This window comes from Pleurodeles waltl, chromosome 12 (genome assembly GCF_031143425.1).
Source record: "Pleurodeles waltl isolate 20211129_DDA chromosome 12, aPleWal1.hap1.20221129, whole genome shotgun sequence".
In the NCBI taxonomy this organism is placed as follows: domain Eukaryota; kingdom Metazoa; phylum Chordata; class Amphibia; order Caudata; family Salamandridae; genus Pleurodeles; species Pleurodeles waltl.
The window spans coordinates 665933908-665958468 of NC_090451.1; the positions used below are offsets into that span (position 1 = coordinate 665933908).

General features: G+C 44.5%; 1 protein-coding gene and 1 long non-coding RNA gene across 3 annotated transcripts in view; one reads left to right on the plus strand and one right to left on the minus strand.

Moving 5' to 3' along the window:
• The window catches only part of TNFAIP8L2 (TNF alpha induced protein 8 like 2), a 163665-nt gene that overhangs the window by 19598 nt on the left and 119506 nt on the right, over positions 1–24561 (minus strand). The window lies entirely within an intron of this gene.
• Positions 2262–24561, plus strand: part of LOC138268641 (uncharacterized) — a 441513-nt gene continuing 419213 nt past the window's right edge. The window contains exon 1 of the long non-coding RNA XR_011200041.1: positions 2262–2321. This is a non-coding gene — a long non-coding RNA (uncharacterized lncRNA). The remainder of the gene's footprint in view (positions 2322–24561) is intronic.

Genomic DNA, 24561 nt, shown 5'->3' on the forward strand with positions numbered 1-24561 from the left:
AACCCCTCAGCCGCCCCCCCCCCCCCCAACCCCGCAAAAAAAAAAAAAAACGGGACATAAGCCAAAATTGCCAACATCTACTGGGACAGCAAGTGAAACCCGGGACTGTCCCTGGCAAATCCGGGACGCATGGTCACCCTACCCCAAGCTCAATGTATATATAAAAAAAAACTTTCAGTAAATAGTGGTACCAGAGAAGCATGGGAACCGCGCTGGATTAATATGTACTACTTTCTGAACCTGGTCACATCTTCAGGTTTCATAGACAAGCGAGCTGGTGAACCGAGGGAAGTGATAGGGTAACGTATAGGAAGACAGGTAGCAGGAAGCGAGCGTAGCCTGTTTATTTGTAGAGCGCAGTTACAGAGGAAATGTTGTCCTAGTGCCAGACTCGAACATATAGGAAAGGAAGAGAGAATGATAACGTTTCAGAGGTTTCTGAAACCGCAAGTGATTATTGAAAGAAGGTACAAGATTGGAAGTGTGTCCCAGGCTTAACCAGTCATATGTGAAAAGAGCGGACCCTTGATAGGACTTCTTTTGATTCTAGAAATACTGATAATAAGAGAAGGAACATAACTATCTACAAGGGATGTGCCCCTTAAATATGTGCCCAGTGAAATAAAGGCCTGTTTTTAAGATACGTGGGCCCGTGTAGGCATTTGAATAGAGCTTGTTTGCCCACCTAGGACCAATGAAGAGACTCCAGGTGGTTAGAGATAGGGTCAAGTTGGGCAAGACCCAGTGTTAGACGAGCCACTACCTGGAGCTGTGCCAGCAGGTACCATGGTGGACCCAGGAGAAGAGTGTCCGTAGTCCATTAGTCACTGGATGGCAGCTTGCAGCATGGTTTCCCCGTCAGTATGCGTGAAGAAGCTTCCACATCACTAAACATGCAAATGCTAATCCATTAATGATGACTCCAAGGTTACACAGGGAGTGACCTGGCATAGGCTGTCCCGCTCGTGAGGCCACCACAGGTGTGACCCTGGTATAGGAGATTGACTAAGGAAGAGTGTTTCCTTTTTTACTGAGATGAAGGCTGTTGCCCCATTTCCGGATGGCAGCAGCTGATTGGCAGGTTTGGGATCTGTGTTTAGCATTTCCCTTTATGCAGCTGGCAAGTTACATATCAAAAGAATATGACTGAAAAATACTTCAGCGAATGAGAGTGGCAAGGGGGCAATGGAATATTAGGAGACATTGCCAAAGCTAACAGGTCTGGCCTTGGTGAGCATAAAATGTTAATTTATTTTCAAACACAAGCAAAACGCAAATAAAAATGAATATGAGGGAGTAGCCCAGCAGGCCTGGACACTAGTCTAGGCAGTAAAGTGGATTCCTTTTCATGCAATTGTGCATATGTGATCAGAAAAATGCAACCAGTCACATTATAGACAGGCAGTGGGTGGAGTTGTTTTGCCCTATGGTGACCACAATAAAACATCAATGACAGTTGAGCAGACAAATGGAGGAAGCGTGCTGATCACAGCCCCCCCCCCCCCCCCCCCCCCCCAAAAAAAATGCATATGTAAATATTTTTACATCACTAGGGTGATCACTTCCCTCCAGATCATTACTCTGGAGGGAAGTGGAGAAGTGTGGCACAATGGTTAGAGTGGCAGACCCTGATGCAGAGATCTGGCCTGCGACCAGGGTTCAATTCCCGCCTCAGGCGGACCGATAATTATCTTCTCGCCTAGGTGCTTAATCTTATTAATGGGTCCCACTACCAGTGCTAAATTTACTCACTATCTCCAGGCCTCTCATTTTAACCTACAAAGGACTAATTTTAGGTGTGTTTGACTAATCCGTTAAATAGCAGCAAAGCAAGACTACAACACCCAGAATGCATTAGGCTGTCACACAAAAACCTGGGACTGGAATCTGGTAGTTGTCAAGTTTCACTCCAGGGTTTACTTTGAATTCTGGAACTTGCAGTCCTGCTTTATAATGGGAGAAATAAGACTACAAGTCTCAGGTGAAAACTGGACTGGAGTAGCACATCCCGCATGGACCTGGGAGACTTGTCATATATTAAAAAATAAAAAAGACTAGCCAGACAGTTTTAGGCCATTCTTACCTGAGGGTCAAGCGATAGCATCCCACACTTTAAGGCCTTGAGGTGGGGGCGATCCTAAAAAAAGGATAGGGATGGAAACCACATGGCCTTGTAAGTGTGCGACGAGGTGATCCACTTCAGTGCTTTAAAAAAAAAAAAAAAAAAACACAAACCTAAAACGGTGACTTCCGCAAGTGTAAGCGAGGTCAGACGCAGAAGGACGGGGGTCGTACGGTGCGGTGGGAGCAAAGGTATTAAGGTGAGCACACGGGAGTAGAAGGATGGGGGGTTCTGAATGTCGGTGTTTCACCGCCTCACACGGCGGCCCCTGCCCTCGCTCCCCCTTTTATCCACAGGGTCCGGCGCTGTTTCCTTCCCCGGTGAAGCGGCCATGAGCCTCGCCCCCCCGGCCTGCGGTGCAGGGATCCTTGAGGCCCAGCACCACGTGTAACACGAGCCTAGTCTGACCTGCTGTGTGCCGCTGGCGCCCCAGAAGGATGGGGTGCGGCCCCCACAGGCTCTGCCGCTCACTGCCCTCTCGTGCTTCTCGCCTTCGCTGTTTATTGAGCAGTGGTCTCCAGGGGTCCGAGCATCTTCTTTCCAACACAGGAAGAAAGGTTTCCATCTTTCCTAGAGGAAAATGCGGGCTATCGGTTCCCGTTTTAAGATCCTGCAAAGGCCTGGATACGATTCTTAGTAGATGTTTATATGAAATCATTTGTATTCGTTTTCAGCATGACCTTTCTGCCTCTCTTTATCAGCTAGTGGTGATAAGGGCAGCCATTGGACGCATTTTAAAGTGTTTTTTTTCCTTCTTATATTTTGTTCAAAGTAGGTACTGGCAAGTGGAAAAAAAAAAACGCCTTTCCGTGTTATGTTTCTATTTATTCTCCTGGTTGTGAAATTCAAATGCAGGTATGAAACTGTGACAAGCCTACGAGGCGGTGGTCGTCCGCCTTCAGCCAGCAGGTAAGCCAGCAAAGCCTGGGGAGAAGCAAGGCCCGGGCCCCGGCGTGGACCCGTTTTGTCACACAGTGAACACTGAGATGAGCTGGAAACGTTAACACGGAGCAGGCTTAGCTCGCCCTGAGGAGCCTTGACGCTAAAATCATTTTTTTCCCCCAGGAAATATTACTACTATAAAATGCAGCTGTATTTTCAATTGCAGAAAAAAATCCATGTTTTCGGGTGCTTTCTGAATTTACAAAGTGTAGTTTATTTTCGTGAATCAAAAAGGCAGATTATTCCAACATTTTACGGCTGGAGAGCTGGGCTCTCTGCTTCTTAGGCTAAATGGTTTAAAGTTTGGGGTATTTAAAAGGAACAGCACTTTTGACCTCCAAGACGGTCGGAGTTTATAGAAGGTAAATTTTCCTTCTAGAGTATTGTGCCCGGAGTCATGCAGAGCTTTAGGCACAAGGCATAAGGATTTCAATTTAATGCGCTGAGCTACCGGAAGCCAGTGCAAGTTTGTCAGCACATCTCCCAGCAACTTAAACTTTCCTAACTTCAGTTTATCCCAATGTGTATGACTTTTTTTGACCTCCCCTGTTGTTATATATAATGGCCCATATTTATACTTTTTGATGCAAAACTGCGCTAACGCAGTTTTGCGTCAAAAACATTAGCGCCGGCTAACGGCATTCTGAAGCGCCATGCGGGCGCCGTATTTATTGAATGACGTTAGCCGGCGTTAGCCAGCGGCGCCGTCTGGTGTGCGTTAAAAAAAACGACGTACACCAGGCAGCGCCGGCGTAGGGGGAAAATGGAGTATGGGCGTCCAAAAATGGTGCAAGTCAGGCTGAGGCAAAAAAATCGCCTCAACCCGATTTGCGCCATTTTTTTTTCACTCCCAACCCCCATTGAAATGACTCCTGTCTTAGCAAAGACAGGAGTCATGCCCCCTTGCCCAATGGCCATGCCCAGGGGACTTCTGTCCCCTGGGCATGGTCATTGGGCATAGTGGCATGTAGGGGGGCACAAATCAGGCCCCCCTATGCCACAAAAAAAAAAAATACTTACCTGAACTTACCTTAATGTCCCTGGGGTGGGTCCCTCCATCCTTGGGTGTCCTCCTGGGGTGGGCAAGGGTGGCAGGGGGTGTCCCTGGGGGCAGGGGAGGGCACCTCTGGGCTCATTCTGAGCCCACAGGTCCCTTAACGCCTGCCCTGACCCAGGCGTTAAAATCCGGCGCTAATGCAGGTTTTTTAGACCCGCCCACTCCCGGGCGTCATTTTTGCCCGGGAGTATAAATACGACGCATATGCATCGGAGTCATTTTTTAAGACGGGAACGCCTACCTTGCATATCATTAACGCAAGGAAGGTGTTCACGCAAAAAAATGACGCTAACTCCATGAACTTTGGCGCTAGACGCGTCTAACGCCAAAGTATAAATATGGAGTTAGTTTTGCGTCGAATTTGCGTCGAAAAAAACGACGCAAATTCGGCACAAACGGAGTATAAATATGCCCCAATGTGTCAGTGACACTGAAGGTGCGGCCCTCCTGCCATTTACATACGGTCCCCTGGTCAGCAGCTGTACTGTTCTGCTGTTTGTTCGACTGGGCACTGGTACTAAAAATTGTTAAATAAATGGGCAAGTATTTACATGGAGGCTACTTGAAGTTAAAGGAAGGGAGTAACTGGGGTATCCTGGAACTCTTAACTTGAAAAACACCTTCATTATTAAAGACATCTTGGCAGCAAAAATATAAAAGTATGATCTGATTGAAATTCAAAAAGTGCATTTCATTAACAAGCAGAACCATTTCACCTTAGTACATAAGATTATATCACTGCATTCAGAAGTATTTTTTAAAGTGATAGTTTTCAAACATAAATTTAGAAACTTTCATCCCCCGCCTCCCCCCCACACCCTGACAACAATGTGAGCTGTGAACTAGGAGGCAAGTCAGTTGATATGCAAACTTTTTGGGAGGCCTGGGTTTCTATTAAACATGAAAAACATTATGGTGTCTTAAATCAGACACAGAAGGTTTTATACAACATACACCCTAAAGACGTATTTCAAGGTTCTTATATGTGAAAAGGGAGGAAAATTGAAATAAAACATTTGCCTAGGATCACGCAATTTGGTTAAGTGGAGAAGCCGTGGTTTATACCCATGTTTCTGGTTTCACATTGTGCAGTTCAGAGACTACATGTATACACTTCACTTCCCTTACAACCACTTTACCACAACCTCCTGCCCGCCCTCCAGTTGCCACCCTGCTGGCATCAAGGTGGCCCTCAGCCACATCACGGACCAAACTGTGGCACCTGGGAGAATGTGAGTACCCATGATGTATGTGATATATATGAATCCTCTCAGATCCCGCCTAGGCAGAGCTTCAGTAGACAATAAACAACTTATTAAAAAAAATAGCCCTGCAGTTATTCAACTGTGTGCAGGTGCTCACATGATGTAGTTCCACTTATCACAGGGCATGCAGACCTTTAAAACCAGCTCCTGCAAAGTCACTAGGGCTTACCTCTTTGACCTACAGTTTTTAGCTTTTGGAGGTGCTCTACACCATTTTGTTTTTTCCCTTGATACTGTGCAAAATTGTGTAAGTAAATAGTTAAAAAAAAAAAAAAAAAGCCATAGTGGTGCAAATGCTGCTGGTACTTAATTCACTCCACTGGTGCGTGCCTGTATGAGAGCATGCATGCTTCTGCATCACAATGCTTATGCAATCTTGTGGGAAGACATTGGTGCCATTTGCTTTAATTTTTGATTTCTTGATTCAAGGTGACAGACGTGTACGTTTTAAAACTTGCACGAAGGAAAGAGCAGTAGGGGCTGCGTTGTACAACAGTACATGGAGTGAAGAACACAGAGCGCGCCGATGGAAAACTTGAGAAGGGTGGGCCAATGAAAGAACCTCACTAGAAAGCAGGAGCACACAAAAATAACAGCAACACAGGGAGCGGGCGAGGCACATGAGGTCATTAAGAACACTGAGCAAATGGGGTGTGGTTGGAGCAGTACAAGAGAGAAACATTGCACCACTTTAGGGAGCAGATTACAGGAGAAGGGAACTGAAAAATAGTTCCCTAAAATTGATCAGAAAAAGGACAGAAGCCAGCCAATCAGTGAGATGGTAAAAACATTGAGCTGCAAGGGAGGGAGAAACGCAAGATGGACAAGGAAAGAAATTAAGTAAGAAGCAAGGAAATGAGTGACTTTAAAACAAACACTAAGCAATGGATGGTCTGTCAATCACCCAAAAGCTCTCGGTAAATACAAAATGGGCTGTTTGCAATCAGACAGCTATATGCTGTCTGGTAGGCTTGATCCAAAAATGGAAAGTCAAATGATCCTATTTTAGGTGTGGCATCAGCCAAGGCCTTTTGATTATACTAAAATTACATGTAGCTGAGCATTCACCACTCTAGGATATTGGATTGGGGCCTGTTGCTCAAGTCTTGCCTCTCTGATGCAATACCAATTTGAACAATCAATATGTGATGCGTGGTTCTAGAGAGTTCATGGTTTAAAGGTCATAAACCAAAATCCATGTTCCGCGGTGTAGGAGGCAACCAGTGGCCTCGCAGTGCACCTGTGCCTTATTGGTTCACCCTTGACTCCAGTGAATCATTTCAATGATAACTGACATTGATAAGATACAGGCCTCTTACATTTGTTACCCTAGGAAAATCACTGGGTGCCATCCCCATAGTCAGCAGTGTTAGGTTCCCTGTTGGAACATTAAGGCCCGTATTTATACTTTTTGACGCTAAACTGCGCTAACGCAGTTTAGCGTCAAACATTTTTGCGCCGGCTAACGCCATTCTGAAGCACCATGCGGGCGCCGTATTTATTGAATGGCGTTAGCCGGCGCAAGCAGACCGGCGCTGCCTGGTGTGCGTGGAAAAAAACCACGTACACCAGGCAGTGCCAGTGTAGGGAAAAATGGCGTTAGGGCGTCTTAAAAATGGTGCAAGTCAGGTTGACGCTAAAAAATCGCCTCCACCCGATTTGCGCCATTTTTAACGACGCCCAGACGCCATTTACATGACTCCCGTCTTAGTAAAGACAGGAGTCATGCCCCCTTGCCCAATGGCCATGCCCAGGGGACTTATGTCCCCTGGGCATGGTCATTGGGCATTGTGGCATGTAGGGGGGCACAAATCAGGCCCCCCTATGCCAAAATAAAAATATATATATTTTTTTTTTTATACTTACCTGAACTTACCTGAATGTCCCTGGGATGGGTCCCTCCATCCTTGGGTGTCCTCCTGGGGTGGGCAAGGGTGGCAGGGGGGGTCCCTGGGGGCATGGGAGGGCAGCTGTGGGCTCATTTTGAGCCCACAGGTCCCTTAACGCCTGCCCTGACCCAGGCGTTAAAAAGAGGCACAAATGCGGGGTTTTTTGGCCCGCCCACTCCCGGGCGTGATTTTTGCCCGGGAGTATAAATACGACGCATTTGCATCGCAGTCAGTTTTTTGGACGGGAACGCCTACCTTGCATCTCATTAACGCAAGGAAGGCGTTCACGCAAAAAAATGACACTCTTTACTCATAGTTTGGCGCTAGACGCGTCTAACGCCAAAGTATAAATATGGCGTTAGTTTTGCGCCGAATTTGCGTCGAAAAAATCGACGCAAATTTGGCGCAAACGGAGTATAAATATGCCCCTAAGGGCCTTATTTATACTTTTTGGTGCAAAACTGCACTAACGCAGTTTTGCACCAAAAACTGTTGTACCGGCTTGCACCATTTTTTAGCACCAGCTGGGCACCATATTTATGGAATGGTGCAAGCCGGTGCAAAGGGTAGGCTAGCGTAAACAAGAAAAGGACGTTGGGCAGATTAGAGTCAAAATAAATGACTCTAACCAGATTAGCGTCATATTTTGATGCTAAGGGGCATATTTATACTCTGTTTGCACTGAATTAGCGTCACTTTTTTTTTTTTTTACTCTAATTCGGTGCAAAACTAACTCCATATTTATACTTTGGTGCTAGACCCGTTTAGCGCCAAATTTAGAGTTAAAGTCATTTTTTGGAAGTGGAAACCTACCTTGCCTTAATGAGATGCAAGGTAGGTGTTCCCGTGCAAAAAATGACTATGGCCCTAACTCCATATTTATACTCCCATGTAAAAATGGTGCCAAGGAAGAGGGGTCAAAAAATGGGGCTAAGCTTGCTTTGCTCCATTTTTTTAAGCCTGGGTCAGGGCAGGCGTTAGGGGACCTGTGGGCCTATTTCCATGGTGGAACACCATGGAATAAGCCCGCAGGTGCCCTCCCCAGTCCCCAGGGGCACGCCCACCCACACCAGAGAGACTGCGGAGGATGGGGGACCCCATCCCAGGTAAGATTGCATTTTATTTTTTAAAGTGCCATATGGGGCCCTGAAATGGGCCCCATACATGGCACAGGGTGCAATGGCCATGCCCAGGGGACCCTTGTCCTCTGTGCTGGCCATTGGGGTGGTGGGCGTGACTCCTGCCTTTTCTAAAGCAGGAGTCATGTGGCATGGTAGGTTTAGCGCCATAAAATGATGCTAATCTGGTTAGTCTTTTTTTTTTTTTACTCTAAACTGCCACATTGGCAGCTCTGTCGGGGACAATGGACGGTGCAAGCAGCAGTGGCCTCCCGATGAGGGCCCTGGCACACACACACACACACACACGGACTCCTTTTTTTTTTTCTTCTTTTCAGCACTGGGTGGAAAATAGTGTTTTTCCTAGGTCTCTATGTATAGAATGCAATCGCTATCAGCTCTCTGGCTACAGACTTGTACCAACAGGTTCAAAACAGACACCAAAACGGTGTTGTTTACATACATTTCCCTCTAATCTAGTGCCACCAATATAAGAGGGTGAGTGCCGAGAGGTGCTAAGGCTCAAAGGCCCTGATTTATACTTTTTTTGCACCGCATTAGCGTCATTTTCTGATGCAAAGCAGCGCAAAAAGTTTGCGCTGCTTTTGCGTCAGAAAATGACACTAATGCAGCGCAAAAAAAGTATAAATCGGGGCCAAAGTGCGCTCCATATGTGCCTTATTAATCAAGCAAACAGTATTGACTTCAGAAGGTGGTACTCTGTCTTTTGTATATTGGCAAATTTGATCTGTCTTGTTTTACCACCCTGCAAATTAAGGGGCATATTTATACTCTGCGTCGTTTTTTTTTACGCACATTCGGCGCAAACACTGCCCCATATTTATAGATCAAAGTTCCACCATGTACGCCATTTTTTTAGAAGGGGGAACCAGCCTTGCGTTAATGATATGCAAGGTAGGCGTTCCCTTCTAAAAAATGACTCCCAGGCCTGTGCGCCATATTTAAACTCCCGTGCAAAAATGACGCACGGGAGTGGGCGGGTAAAAAAAAATAACGTCCAGCCGCGTTTGCATCATTTTTTAACGCCTGCTCAGGGCAGGCGTTAAGGGACCTGTGGGCTCGGAAGGAGCCCAGAGGTGCCCTCCCATGCCCCCAGGGACACCCCCTGCCACCCTTGCCCACCCCAGGAGGACACCCAATGATGGAGGGACCCATCCCAGGGAAGTTGAGGTAAGTAATTTTTTTATTTTTTTTTGTGGCATAGGGGGGCCTGATTTGTGCCCCCCTACATGCCACTATGCCCAATGACCGTGCCCAGGGGACAGAAGTCCCCTGGGCATGGCCATTGGGCAAGGGGGCATGACTCCTGTCTGTGCTAAGACAGGAGTCATTTCAATGGGGGTTGGGAGTAAAAAAAAAAATGGCGCAAATCGGGTTGAGGCAGATTTTTTGCCTCACACCGACTTGCCCCATTTTTTGACGCCCAAGCTCCATTTTCCCCTACGCCGGTGCTGCCTGGTGTGAGTCTTTTTTTTTTTTACGCACACCAGTCCGCAGCGCTGGCTAACGTCATTCAATAAATAAGGCGCCCGCATGGCGCTTTGGAATGGCGTTAGCCGGCGTTAAATTTTTTGACGCACAACTGCGTTGGCGCAGTTGTGCGTCAAAGTATAAATATGGCCCTAAGAACTATATTATCTGCGTTACTTCTTCACCTCTCATGTTTGCCAGTTTTCTTGCAGAGGCAATGTGAGATATAGGACTAACTGGTACCTATGACATCTGACAGTGCTGCAGTTTTGGGGTTTGCATTTCGGGGAACGGCTGTGCTGATTCCGCACCAGCCCCAGTGAAGACCCAGAATCACAGCTAGACTGCAGAGAGTTTGCTAGGGGTCTGCAAAATTTGTGTAACTTGATTTCCATTTTGGACAGGAGGATGCATAGCGACAAAAACACAAGTTCGGTAAACGAGAGCCCCTCACTTTGTGGTTGTTCTGGATCGTTCTCCAGTCCTGTCCTAGAATTTTACCACCAATGCAGCATAATTGTGATGGGGAGTAATGGTGAAATTTCACATAAGCTAAACCGGTACTTAGCGAAATTACACGTGCGTTTGAAAATTTCGCCTGGGCTTCGTATTAGTAATCTGGGGCTGCCTCTCCGCCTATATTATATCTGACACTTAATGCAAGCCTTCTGGCTTGCCCAAGAGGTAACTGAACTGTGGGTAGCTGGTTGGCGTTGGGAAATGCTAGAAGAAGCGAAACTCAACCTTGCTTCGTTGTATTTATTGAATGCTGAAGTGCACCCGGGTTTCAGCTGTCACAGAGCATGTCTGAAATGAAAACAAGCTCGCCCAACACAAAGGCCAGATTGCACGTTTCACCTGCGAGGTACTTAGCAAATTATAGTGGAGTAGATCATAATTGAACAGTCTTGTTTACAAGACATTGTCTCATAAAGAGGTGTCATCCTGTGGCAGTCTGCCAGGCCTGCCTAATCTCTTTGTACCACCAAGGTGAAAAGAAGCACAACACTGCGCACCCACTCACTGCAGACATACTGACTGCAGCTATAGATGTGACAATGTCTGGAGCAATAGCTTTGTGTCACACTGCTCCGCATTTTATCATCCTTGATATGTAAGTTTTCTTGCGCAGGAGCATCATGTCACAAGTCCTATAAAAGATGCTTTCCATGTTTTTGATGCTTCTCGCCAGTGCTAGACTCGTTTGCGTGACATGGGCACACCCAAGGTGGCACTCCTTTCCTCCTCTTAGGAGGTTCCTGGTGTTTCACTGAGGGCGTAAAGGTATTTCGTTTCCAGGAAGGCTATTCAAATATTATCTTACTTACAAAATAACATCGAGGTGAAACTTTTTATTAAAAGAAGGATTGGGAAAACCAACAGGGCTCCCGTTTTATTCCGAGGAATAGAGCTATTTGGCCTGCCAGTGCTCGTTTGCTCCATAAAATGAAAATTCCAACGTGCCCCTTAATAAGTATGCTTACGTGCCCATGCATATCTAGATCGCCTTTTTAGTTTATGATAAAAACATTCCAAAATGGCTGCACATGCGTGATCACGCCTACATAACTGACCTCCCGCATATGTGAACATGCATGTTGATGCACTGGACGCTATTGTGGAGTATTCTGTGTTTTTTTTTTTTTTTGCTTTGATTTAATTTTCCAAGTGGTTAATGGATATAAAAGTAAAAATAGAGTCCGCATGTTACGCGGCACAAACTAAAATCAGTGTGCTGCCTATTAGCTCTGTGCAGGTGCTGCACTCTTGCAAAGAGAATTAAGAACAGAAAGAAAAATAATAGAGAGGAGTGGTAGGGAAAGAAATGAACTGCTGGGAGAGTAGTTAATGAGCAGCTTTGTAGCTGTGTGCAGCTCCCGGGCCGTCACAAAAGCAGTGCCAAGCATTGGCAAAGCTAATTGTTCTGGTATTGGCTGCAAACATTTTGGAATAGGGATGTGGCATTCCTTTAGCCCAACTATGAGGACATATTGTTTAGGGTCAAAGAGAAAATGTTTTTAGGTTCATTTTGTCCTTGCGGCGAGTAGGCCCATCACCTTGAAGCACAAACCATTTGGTTGCCAAATTACAGTAGGAAGGGAATTGTCTGCAGTTGAGGGAATGTTTGCGTCCAATGATAATGCTGTTCAAACGTATTTATGATTCATTAAAGGCTAAGCCTTTATTATTTGGGTGAGTGCTCTAAATAAATGTAAGCTTGGACTCCACTACTGCCAGTGGTTCCAGAAAGAAAAAAAAATACATACACATGTTTGCAAAGTTTTTAAAAATATGAGGCTATGTATAATGCTCCCAGGATTGTTTCTGATTAGATCCAAATAGTTGCAGAAGCTTGATGATTATTTGCTTTCAAAATAAAATGTTCACAAAAAATGCAACCAGGAAAGAAAACACTTTGCTAAGCAACTTTAACATTTTAGGTACCATTTCTTTGAAGCATCCTTTTGTAAAATATGTTAATGCATGGAAGTATTTTCCAAAAAATATGAATTGACAGTAGTGTAACCAGTTTCAACAAGATTATGGGAAACATGAAAATAAACAATCATTGGCAGAGCCAATAGCTCCAACTTTGGTTGTCAGTCTTTTTTTGCTTTTATCAATCAATGTTTTGTTTTGACAAGGCTTTTGTAAAACATTATTTCTGTGGGGGCTGCTGGGCCCTTACCTTTGTAACAGATGTTAGCTAAAAGTAAAAAATACTTTTTGGTCGCAAAAAGCACACATTGCCACAGTAGCTCCTGGCACTGAACAAAACCAGTTTGTGTGTCAATGTGCTCCTTGTGAAAGAGCAGATAGCAATCATAATGTAATGTGGGTTTGTAGAATGGGAAACTTGTCACCCGTGAGGGTATCCAGGTGAAGAGTAGGAGCGAGTTCTGCAGGTAGGTTCACACACAGGAAAGCCAATCAATAGATGGACAGAGAGAGAGAGACATACACTTTTAATTAAACAACATGTCTTGGTTAACTCCAGACTTAATTAGGGGCCCAATTCTTTAAGGAAGTCACAAAAGTGCACCCAGGGTATAATACTTTGCATTACTGAAGATTTACTTATTTCATGATTTCACAAGAGTTTACTGATATAGATCAGAAATTCGTACTTCTAGAAAGAAAATTGTAAACTGCGTTTTAGCACAAGCAAATATGCATGTTTAGATTTGTTCATGCGAAAATCTGTTGACCATTTACAAGTTCACTTTCCGTTTAACCGTTTTCGTCCCAACCCTGGAAGCAATGTTACTTCTGACCCTTGTCAGGAGTAAGTTTCCAACCTTTCCCATTATAGGAATTGATTAGAGAAGAGCTGGTGAACACCCTTATAACATAGAAGTTAATAGGTTGGCACAGACTCAAAAAGACATTCCAACCCTGGAACTATTGCTTACCACTAGCGCTAGCCCCAATTTGTAGATCTGCGGAAAGATGGCAAAATAAGGAAACTGCTAGTATTCAAGCCCTACTATAGTATTAGCTCTGGCATTATTGGAGAAGCCATTATCAGAGCTGTTATATAATGAGATTGCTGCTATAATTTGTCGCCACACTACATGGCACCAAAGGAACAATTAGATTTAAAAAAAAAAAGGAAAAGTAGATTTATGAAGCAACCTGTTCCATCGACAAGTAGATATTTGATTAAATTCCACCCCCTGTGGAATAATGAATGCTTATTTTGTCCTCATCGATATAAATAATAAGCATTTTCTAAAAGCAAATAGGTATTTTTTGCCTTCAGAAAGCACACTTTGGTACTGAAGGGAACTACTTTGTTGGTGTGTGCTCTTTGTGAAAGTGCAGAGTGGCATCAGCTACAGTGTAGTTAGCCAATGGCTGAAGTGGGTTGGCCCACACTGTTGTATGCACCGGAGGGCAGAATAAAATTGTGAATCTCACCACACCAGACCAATGGATGAAGAGGCCTAGGTGAAATCCCCCAAAACAATGTTTTTTAACATGCAGTTGTAGGATCCCCGAGGGTCGGCGAGGCCAACTCATGGGGTCCACGACTGCTTTACAAAATAAAATAATATTAAAATGAATCAAAAAATAAGAAAGTATATATATTTTCGATGGCCTGTGTAGCTGCAGATACACATGCTATGCATACGTCTGCCAGTATGGGCTCGGAGTGTTACAAGTTGTTTTTCTTTGAAGAAGTGTTTTCGAGTCACAGGATCGAGTGACTCCTCCTCTTCGGCTCCATTGCGCATTGGCATCGACTCTGTTAGATTGTTTTCTTTCCACCATTGGGTTCGGACATGTTTCCTTTCGCTCTTGATAGTTCGATTCGGAAAAGCTTGAAAACTCTTCATTTCTCGTCTGTATTGTTTCAATTGCATTACACCTTCGATCGACACTTCCGTACTGTCGAAACTAACATCTTTACTCTCCCTTCGGGGCGCGCGCATGCCCAACTCGGGCCTGGTCAGGCCGACCGCATGGAAGCCTCATGGATCGAACTCCATTACAATTCTGTGCTCGGTGCCACGCTAAATTCCCTTATACGGACCAACACCTAGTCTGTAATCTCTGCCTTTCCCCCAACCATTGTGAAGAAAATTGCGAGGCCTGCAGATCCTTCCAGTCGATCAAAAAGCACTGAACATCTGAAAGAAAGAAATCATGCAGACCGCAGTCTCCATTCGAGGATCCAACTCCGACCAGGATTCTGAGGAGAACAGACCGGTCACAGCAGGACAGCACTTGAGTTTGCCTGCCCCTGTGTCATCTAAGCCCAAACATAAGGCCTTGGGGACGCTACTGCCAGAAGGCCATGGCTCGACCCGAAATAAAACACTCTGTGACTAACCCACAAGCTCTGCACCGAAAAAGGCCACCCCTCTGAAGCCATCAGACTCGAGCCGAAGCTCCATCCCCGAACCGAGCTAACACCGCTCTTCCAAGACTAAATCTTAAAAATCATTTTCAGAGCCGAGACCATCCTCAACCCCATCTTTTTCGATACCGAAGAAGCCAGCTTCGGAGACAAAAAAACCTAGTTATACTGAGGAGCATGGACTCACAAATGCAACCAATCATGAAAGCAATGGATGAAAGGCAAGCCAGGATTCATATCCATAAAGAAACAGGCAGAATTTTAACTGCACCTCCTCCAAAACCAAAGAGAAAATTAGCCTTTCAAGAGGAATTGGACACTACACAGCTCAAGCTAAAGTGCCAAAAACAAAGGAGAGACCTCCACCTCCTCAATTTTCTCCTCCTCCCTCTCCACATTTACATATCTCTCCTCCTATCAGTCCTACACCTATGCAGTCCCCATCGCACTCATTTGATTCGCAGCAGGACAATGTTCCAGACAATAACCCAGATTGCTATCCCTCTAAGCCTTCACCACCAGAGGATATTACAGGCTACACTCAAGTAATAGCTAGGGCGGCAACATATCATAATGTCACCATGCATACTGAGCCATTAGAGGATGATTTCTTATTTAATACACTCTCCTCCATGCATGCAACATATCAGTCGCTTCCTATGCTCCCTGGCATGCTAAAACATGCTGACCAGATATTTAAAGAGCCAGTAAAAGCAAGGGTAATTACTCCTAGGGTGGAGAAGAAATATAAGCCACCCCCTTCAGATCCTGTCTATATTTCCCAACAGATATCTCCAGACTCAGTAGTTTTAAGCGCTGCCAGGAAGAGAGCAAGTTCGCAGTCGTCAGGTGATGCAACCCCACCAGACAAAGAGAGTAGGAAGTTTGATGCTGCGGGGAAAAGGGTGGCATCTCAGACAGCCAACCAGTGGAGAATAGCCAACTCTCAGGCATTGTTGGCTAGATCCGACAGGGCCCACTGGGACAAGATGAAAGATATAATCCAACATCTCCCCAAGAACCAACAAAAAGGGGCACAACCGATAGTAGAGGAAGAGCAAGCCATCACTAATAATCAGATCAGGTCAGCCGTAGACTCTGCAGACACAGCAGCCAGAACCATCAACACTGCTGTAACCATAAGGAGACATGCATGGCTTAGGTCATCAGGATTCAAACCTGAAATCCAACAGGCAGTGTTGAATATGCCATTCAACCAAAAACAGCTTTTCGGCCCAGAGGTCAACACTGTTATAGAAAAAATGTGGAAGGATTCAGACACTGCAAAAGCCATGGGTGCACTATACACCACGCAATACAGGGGATCCTTTCGTAAACCCCAGTTTAGAGGTGGATTTAGAGCCCAAACTGCAGAGGCATCCACATCACAACCAAAGCCGGCCAACCAACCTCAATACCAACAAGGTGGTTTCAAAAGCACTTAGAGGCCAGTACCCCAGAGGCAGGGGAAAATATCAAACATCAAAACAAGCCTCACAACAAAGTAAACAGTGACTTATGCCATTCCTTTCCAATCCACACCTCCCCTTTGGGGGGAAGACTGCAAAAGTTCCACAACAATTGGCTAAACATTACCACAGACAACTGGGTCTTATCAATTATCCGCAATGGCTATTGCCTAGAATTGATACAAACTCCACCAAACATTCCACCAAAACACAGGTTATCCACAGACCATATCACTCTGTTACAGGAAGAAGTCAAATCTCTAATACTCAAACAAGCAATTGAAGCTGTGCCACAAAATCAAGTAGGGACGGGAGTTTACTCACTATTTCCTCATTCCCAAAAAGGATGGCTCCTTAAGGTCAAATCCTGTCAGAACACTTTCATATGGTAACCCTACAGGATGTTATCCCACTACTTCAGCAACACGATTTCATGGCAACATTAGACCTCAAAGATGCGTATTTTCACGTACCCATCCATCCTGTGCACAGATAATCTCTCAGGTTTGTCACTCAAGGAAAGCAGTTCAAAGTGTTACCCTTTGGAATAACAATAGCTCCAAGGGTATTCACAAAGTGCCTAGCAGTAGTCGCAGCCTACCTAAGAAGACAACACATACATGTCTTTCCATAGCTGGACGATTGGCTAGTAAAATCAAACAGTCATATGCAGTTTCAAGACCATGCGCATTATGTAATACAAACCATGCACACGCTAGGGTTCTCAAACTACCAAAAGTCACAATTACAGCCTGCGCAAATACAACAGTATTTAGGGGCAATACTAAATACTCAAAAAGCGCTTGCAAGTCCAAATACGCAGAGAATACAAGCATTCTACAATATATTGGCACAAATACACACAGGTCAACAGTACACTGTCAAATTTGTCATGAAAGTATTAGGTATGATGGCATCATGTATTGCAATTGTTCCACATTCAAAACTAAACATGCGGCCCTTGCAACAGTGCCTTGCACAACAATGGTCACAAGCACAGCGTCAACTTCAAGATCTAGTATTGATAGACCGCCAAACATACATGTCCCTTCAGTGGTGGAATTCCACAAATCTAAACAAAGGGCGGCCATTTCAAGACCCCGTGCCTCAGACCATAATTACAGATGCATCAATGATTGGCTGGAGAGCTCACCTCAACAATCACAACATTCAAGGACAATGGGATGCCCAACACAAACAGCTACACATAAATCACTTAGAGCTGTTAGCTGTCTTCCTAGCACTCAAAGCTTTTCAGCCTCTCCTTATTCACAGGAATGTCCAGACAACATGACCACCATGTATTACCTAAACAAACAAGGAGGGACACATTCATCCCAACTCGACCTCATAACTCAAAAAAATGTGGAAATGGGCAGTACACAACCAGATTCACCTGGTAGCACAATACATTCCAGGGATATACAACCAATTAGCGGATGTTCTCAGCAAAAATCATCAACAGACACATGAGTGGGAGATTCACCCTCAAGTACTGAAAAAATACTTTCAACAATGGGGAACACCCGACATAGATCTGTTCGCCACCAGCGAAAACGCAAAATGCCAAAACTTTGCATCCAGATACCCACATCCCCTATCCAAGAACAATGCTCCATGGATCAATTGGTCAGGGATATTTGCTTACGCTTTTCCCTCTCTCCCACTCATTCCATTTCTAGTCAACAAATTGCATCAAAACACGCTCAATCTGATACTCATAGCGCCAACGTGGGCACGTCAGCCGTGGTACACAACACTATTAGACCTGTCAGTAGTACCACACCCCAAACTCCCAAACAGACCAGATCTGTTGACACAAAACAAAAGGGCAGATCAGGCACCCAAATCTCAATACACTCAATCTAGCGATTTGGCTCCTGAGGTTATAGAATTTGGGTACTTACAACTACCAACTGAATGTATTGAAGTAATTAAGCAAGCAAGAAAACCCACTACCACACAGTGCTATGCTAACAAATGGAAAAGATTTGTATATTACTGTCAATCTAAACAAATTGCCCATCTTTCAGCATCAATACAAGATATTGTATGCTATTTCATTTACAAAAATCTAATTTAGCATTCTCTTCCATAAAAATACATCTCACTGCAGTTTCAGCATATTTGCAAAATATACAGCACAGCTCTTTATTTAGAGTACCTGTAATCAAAGCCTTCAAGGAGGGCTTAAAATGCATCATTCCACCCAGAACACCTCCAGTTCCTTTGTGGAATTTAAACATAGTTTTTACGCGACTTATGGGCCCACCATTTGAACGTATGCACTCATGTCAAATGCAATTCTTAAAATGGAAGGTTGCCTTCCTAGTCGCAATTACATCAGTGCGAAGAGTTAGTGAAAATCAAGCTTTCACTATTGAAGGACCGTTCATATAAGTACACAAACATAAAGTCATACTACAAACTACCCCTACATTTTTTCCAAAAATAGTATCACCTTTTCATATCAATCAAACAGTGGAACTGCCAGTCTTCTTCCCACAGCCAGATTATGTGGCAGAAAGAGTTCTACATACATTAGACATTAAAAGAGCTCTAATGTACTACATAGATAAAACCATTCAGGAAAACTGAACAGCTATTTGTAGCTTTTCAAAAACCTCACACTGGTAATCTCATTTCGAAACAAGGTTTAGCAAGATGGATAGTAAAATGCAACCAAACATGTTACCTTAAAGCTAAAAGACAACTCTTAGTTGCTCCTTAAGCACATTCCACAGCAAAGAAAGGTGCTACAATGGCCTTTTTAGGAAATATACCAATGGCTGAAATATGTAAAGCAGCTACTTGGTCAACACCACATACATTTACTAAACATTACTGTGTTGATGTTTTAGCAGCACAGCGAGCCACACTAGGTCAAACTGTACTAAGAACATTATTTCAAACAACTTCAACTCCTACACAGGCTGAAGTGGATTGAACCATTATCCCATTCGGAGGCGGAAGCAACATGTGCATGACACTTGAATAGAAGAATGGGTGAAGAAACCAGACGAAAATCCACTCCATATAGATATATATATTTACAATTTTACTGAGAACTTTCAGGAAAACATGAAGTTTGCGAGATAGCTAAAGCTCTCTTTGCCAGACCCCGAGTGCTCTGAAAATGAAGAATATAACATTCCAAGTAGCGTTGAAGCTTGTGCAAACAACTCCTCGCCATCCATTTACTGACAAGGCTGAGCCGAGCATAGTCCTCGTTTACTTGTGGTCCGTAATCCACGCGCCGACAACCAGACGCAAAATTAACCAATTTATTTGTTGCGGGATCCGACGTGTAAACACATGGTTTTGTTTTTCCAGAATAAATGTTTAGGAAGCCTGAACGAGTCCTGTAGAAGGAACGCTGTGTTTGCACAGACGAGGCTGGGAGTCCTAAAGATGTGGAGGGCCGCCAGAGCGTGCTGTGCGACTGTCTGCCCTAGCACTACAGGCCTCCTGAAGAAACACGGAGTTGACAAAGCCAATAGGTCTCTCCTAAGCAAAAGCTATTGACTTTGCCAATGTGTTTAGCCATGTTGTAAACCACTGCTATTCAGCGTGGTTAAAAGTTTGTGGTGTGGAATGTTGAAGAGCAGAGTGTCATAGAATGGGGCTGCACAGAGTGTCATGTATTGGAGTTACATAGAGTGGAGTCGTGTAGAGTTGCTTACAGTAGAGTGGACTAGTGTATAGTGCGTTGGGATAGAGTGTTGTGGTGTAGAGTACAGCTGTATAGAACTCAGCGGCGTTCAATGCAGCATTGCAGAATTCAGTGGTGTAGATTAGAATGGTGCATAATGGAGTAGAGTGGCATAGGGTGTAGTCGTATAGAGTGCAGTGGTACAGAGTAAAGTGGCATAGTGTAGAGTTCATTGGTGTAGGATTCAGCTGCGTACAATGCAGCATCCGACAATACAGTGGCATAGATTAAAGTGTTGCAAAGCAGAGTGCAGTAGAGTGGTGCAGAGTAGAGTGGCAGTGTGCAGTGGTATAGAATGGTACCGAGTAGCCTGGCGGAAAGTGATGCAGAGTAGAGTGCAGTGGCGCAGAGTGTTGTGGCTTAGAGTGCAGTGGTGCAGAGTAGCATGGCATAGAGTGGTGCAGATTAGAGTGGTGTAGAACAGTGGCGTAGAGTTCATCCCAGTAGAGAGGTGTAGTGTGGAGTGGTGCAGAGTGCAGTGGTGTTTGACACTCTCCCTTTGACTCATTTGTTGCCTCTCGGTGTCCCTGCCACGAGGTAGCCACAGACTATATTTCTGGTAACGTCTTACACTCCGCTGGCCTGCGGTTTATTGGTGCATGTTAAAAGGTGCTGACGCTGCGGTTACTTCTCGACCTTTGACTGCTTCTCCCTCCACAGTGACCCCGTCGTCTTGCTATGTGCAAACCACTAGCTCGGGGGCCTCCGCAAGTTTAGGAGGAACATAATACCCACTCCTGAGTGGTGAACTTGGTCCGCCGCCTAGTAACGTGGCGTCTTAAAATCAAGGAGCCTGTGCCTAATGAATTCCCATCCCATGTTCCTGTAGAATTTGCTCCTGGGTATGTTGTTTCCTTCTGAATTGCTTCACCACGCCGTGGTTTTCCGTCCCTTTCAATTAAAAATGGGTAAAGATTTGTGACCACAACACGTCTGTGGATCACACCTTCTGGCCGCTTCAGTCAGACCAGTTTTCATGTCTAGTAGAAGCATTGACCTGCCTAGAGTTGGGAGGCTGTTGCCCCCCAAGTGAATCACTATCGCAGCTGGGGTCCCCCTCTTGACTACAATGCTGTGCCCACTACTGGCAACAGCTGGGCCCGCCTCATCCCCGCCTTCTTACCCAGTCAGGCCAGGTTTTTGCTATTTAGCACATCTCTGAACTGTTTCCGCAAATTTGCCCATCTTTTTTTATTTTTTTTTCATATGCTATTTGTCTCAGCTGGGGTTTTGTTGACTTTCCACCTCGAGATTTTACAAGTTCACATAAATCATAATTTTTAACACATTCATTAAGAACTGAGATTTTTTTTTTTTTTTCAATTCTAACTTTTGCTTAACTGACAAACACATCTGAAATAAACCAAAAAGCCAGAGGAGCATGTAAAAATGTGCCATGATTGCGCCATGAGAATGTGCCACCTTGTGGCAGTGAGCTTACCTTCTCATTTGCTGTTTTTCTCTTGCCCACGAGACTCCCAAACATCTGGAGTATGGTCCTTTAAGGTCCATGATTATCAAATGAGATCTTGCCATAATGGATGGCACCAGTGCTGTTCTTGGTGCTAAATGTTTTTACCAGCATGAACTTGTTAGTTCCTTCTTGAACAGGAACACAATATGTTCAAGGGGCACCTAGCCTGACGGATGGCTGTACTGTTCCTGCTGAAGCAAGGTCCAGACTAGTTTGTATATGGCTAGGTCTAACCTGGGGTGCAATGTTGGGCAAAAGAATGATAGATTGGAATGCCAGCCAAAGTGATTGCTAGTGATTATACTTATTGCAAGCATTCCTCCCATCACCTTTTGTTTGTTTGATGTCACTTCTGACACGCCAGTCACCACTAATATTCACACCCTGGGTCTTAGATGTTACATCTGCCTTAGCTAAGATTTGACAGATCTCCACCCCTCATCATTGACATCCCTGCCTAAGGTCACTATTAACCCTCCTGCCTAAAGCCACACTTGACGCATTTACTTGACACCAGTGCCTAGGGTCACCCTTAACCTGCCTGCCCAAGGTCACCATTGAGACTCTTTCCTCGTGGCAACATTGACACACGTGCCTGAGGTCACCATTGACACTCCTGTTTGATGTCACTGCTGACTCTGTCTGAGGTCACGTTGATAATCTACTGCTGAGGTTGTACTTGGGAAACGTGTGAGCTCACAGACTGCACACGAGTTAGCAGTTGCCATGCAGGTCTGATGTTGAGGATGACACACCTATCTGATATTAAAGCGACCTGTATGAGATTGAAGCTGACACATCACCCTGTACAGCAGGTGAGCCCGGTGGCAGTAATCGTCACCGGCTCACCTGGGACGAATGAGTTGTTACCCAGCCAGCACCAAGTAGAACTCACTCCAAAGGCTTTGATTGCTTTTTGATGATGAGAACCAATCCATCTTGTTCTAGTTGGACCTCTGCCAAAACCAAAGACCAGCAACAAGAAGGATCAAAGTGAACACACCACAGCCCACAAACAGAAAACATTACAATCAAAGATGGCCAAACCAGTTTAAGAGAACAATAGGGAGCCACCAAGAAGGAGTAGGCCTACTAACTGGAAGACACTTCCTACTCCAGAATGTAAGAAACGTTCATATCTGGGACAGAACTCTTGATTCAGAAGACATCGCAATTTGAATAATAGATGTTCTCCGCTAATAGAAAAACTAAGCCCCAAGCATCAGGGTCATGCGTGCAACAAGATGTGAAAATATTAGATTTCACTGATTCATAGAATCCCTTTTAATGTAAAATCCCAGCTAGCCCTGGTCAGTAATGCTCAGTCGTCTGTCACACTCTGCATACTGAGAACAGTGAGGCTCAGATGACCAAACTAAGAGACTGGTGTATAGAGTGGGATTTGTAGGACATCTGTCTAAAGGGGGCAAGTGTTTAATCTGCTACATTACGAATGGATTGAGGTCTATGCACTGTGCATACAGTAACAGTATATATGCCGCCCCTTGGCAGATGTTTATGCAGCAGACTCTAAACCTAGCCCTGGTGTATTGATAGCAAAGATGCTGGGTGTGGCTGCTGGTGTGTGAGCTGGTGGTCCGTGACCTGCCATCCTGTTGCAACCACGAGATGGTTGATGTTTGCTATGGTAATTAAAAACAAAAGTTGACTAGATCATAAACCATTGTTATTTGGCCTTCGCTCAGCTTTCTGACTTCTTGTATCCAGGGACTATGTGGTATTTGGGGACTACAAATTTGTGGCGAGGGGATTCCCAGCCAGTTTTCTTCCCTGTACTGACCGAAGCTGCTCTGCATGACCTGAACATATTCAGACCATGCAACAATTTATTTGTTCATAAAAACTGATCAAGGTGGTGTTGTATATCATTTCCTGCAGAACGCCCTTTCTTTGGACTTCAAAGCCCGTTCTAAGTTTTAGAGTAAAATAATGAAGATTGTGATTGCATTTCAGTGAGTATGGGCTTGCGTGTGAAAACTTACATTTACTTTTATTGCAGACAAATCTACTATGGGTGCTTCCCATTTCGAAAAAATGAACTAAGCTAACCACTTGGGTTAGTTCCCGTTTGTGGTCTTGTTTAAGCTTCCTGTTCAGGGTGTTCCTTCTACATTTTCTACATTCTGTGCACTCTCTTGTGAGTCCTTCTTTTATGTACCATGTTACTGACTGTTCATATAGCAGCCGAGCCTTATAAGACATCGGCAAAGTTTTAACGGTTTAGGAATAATAGCCCGTGCTACAGAATATAGCCATTTCCAACTAGCGAGTAAAGGACACTTAAGAGCTAGCCTGTGTTCTCTTATTTTCAACTGATGTTTTTGAAGAGAAGAAAAGCCCCCTTAAAAATGAAAAGACCCCTAAGTGAGAATTTGCATTAAGGAATTCTCCAACCTCAAAGGTAGGCACCTCTTACCAAGGACAGAAGATGGTTTTCACAATGATTTCCCTAAGTCTTCTATCTAGGGTTAATACTGATACCTAGCAGTGTTTTCTAAGCATGTGTGTGGCCTTAGATGCAAGTTTATTCACCGTCCATTACTTTAATGATTGATGCTGATGAGACCTTTGGTGTCAAGGTGGCTGAGAGCGGGCTCTTTGATATATTGATTGGGATTGTTTTTTAAAACTGACCTTTGACGCTTCAGGCATTTCTGTGGTGAAGGATGCCCTTGAACCGTTGTCTGCCTTATCAACTTACCCAGTTGTGATAACAGTTGTGACATTTAAAAAAAAAAAAAACGGTTCTGATTTGAACATTTTAAAAGTTTTGTATCCCACCACAATATCCTAAAAAGTCAATACTGAATCCATGATCCTTCCACCCAAACACTGAAAAGCAGCCAAGGAACCTGATGCAAAGCGGAACTCTTTGCGGTCTCATCCCAAACCCAACATCCAAAAACTGACTAAAGGAACCAGTGCAAAGAGAATAAGTCATATATTTTTGGAGAAAAAATATCTTGTACTGGACATGTTCTTTGGATCAGGTGTATCTCTGATGATCCACCCTAGACTCTGTTACTCGCCGTGACTGCTTGAGTCGTAATGCTGTACACCGGGTGTCTCATCCATGTGCTATTATGTTTGTTGATAACTAAGCTCATTCTCATTTAATGTGGACTCAAACCATACAA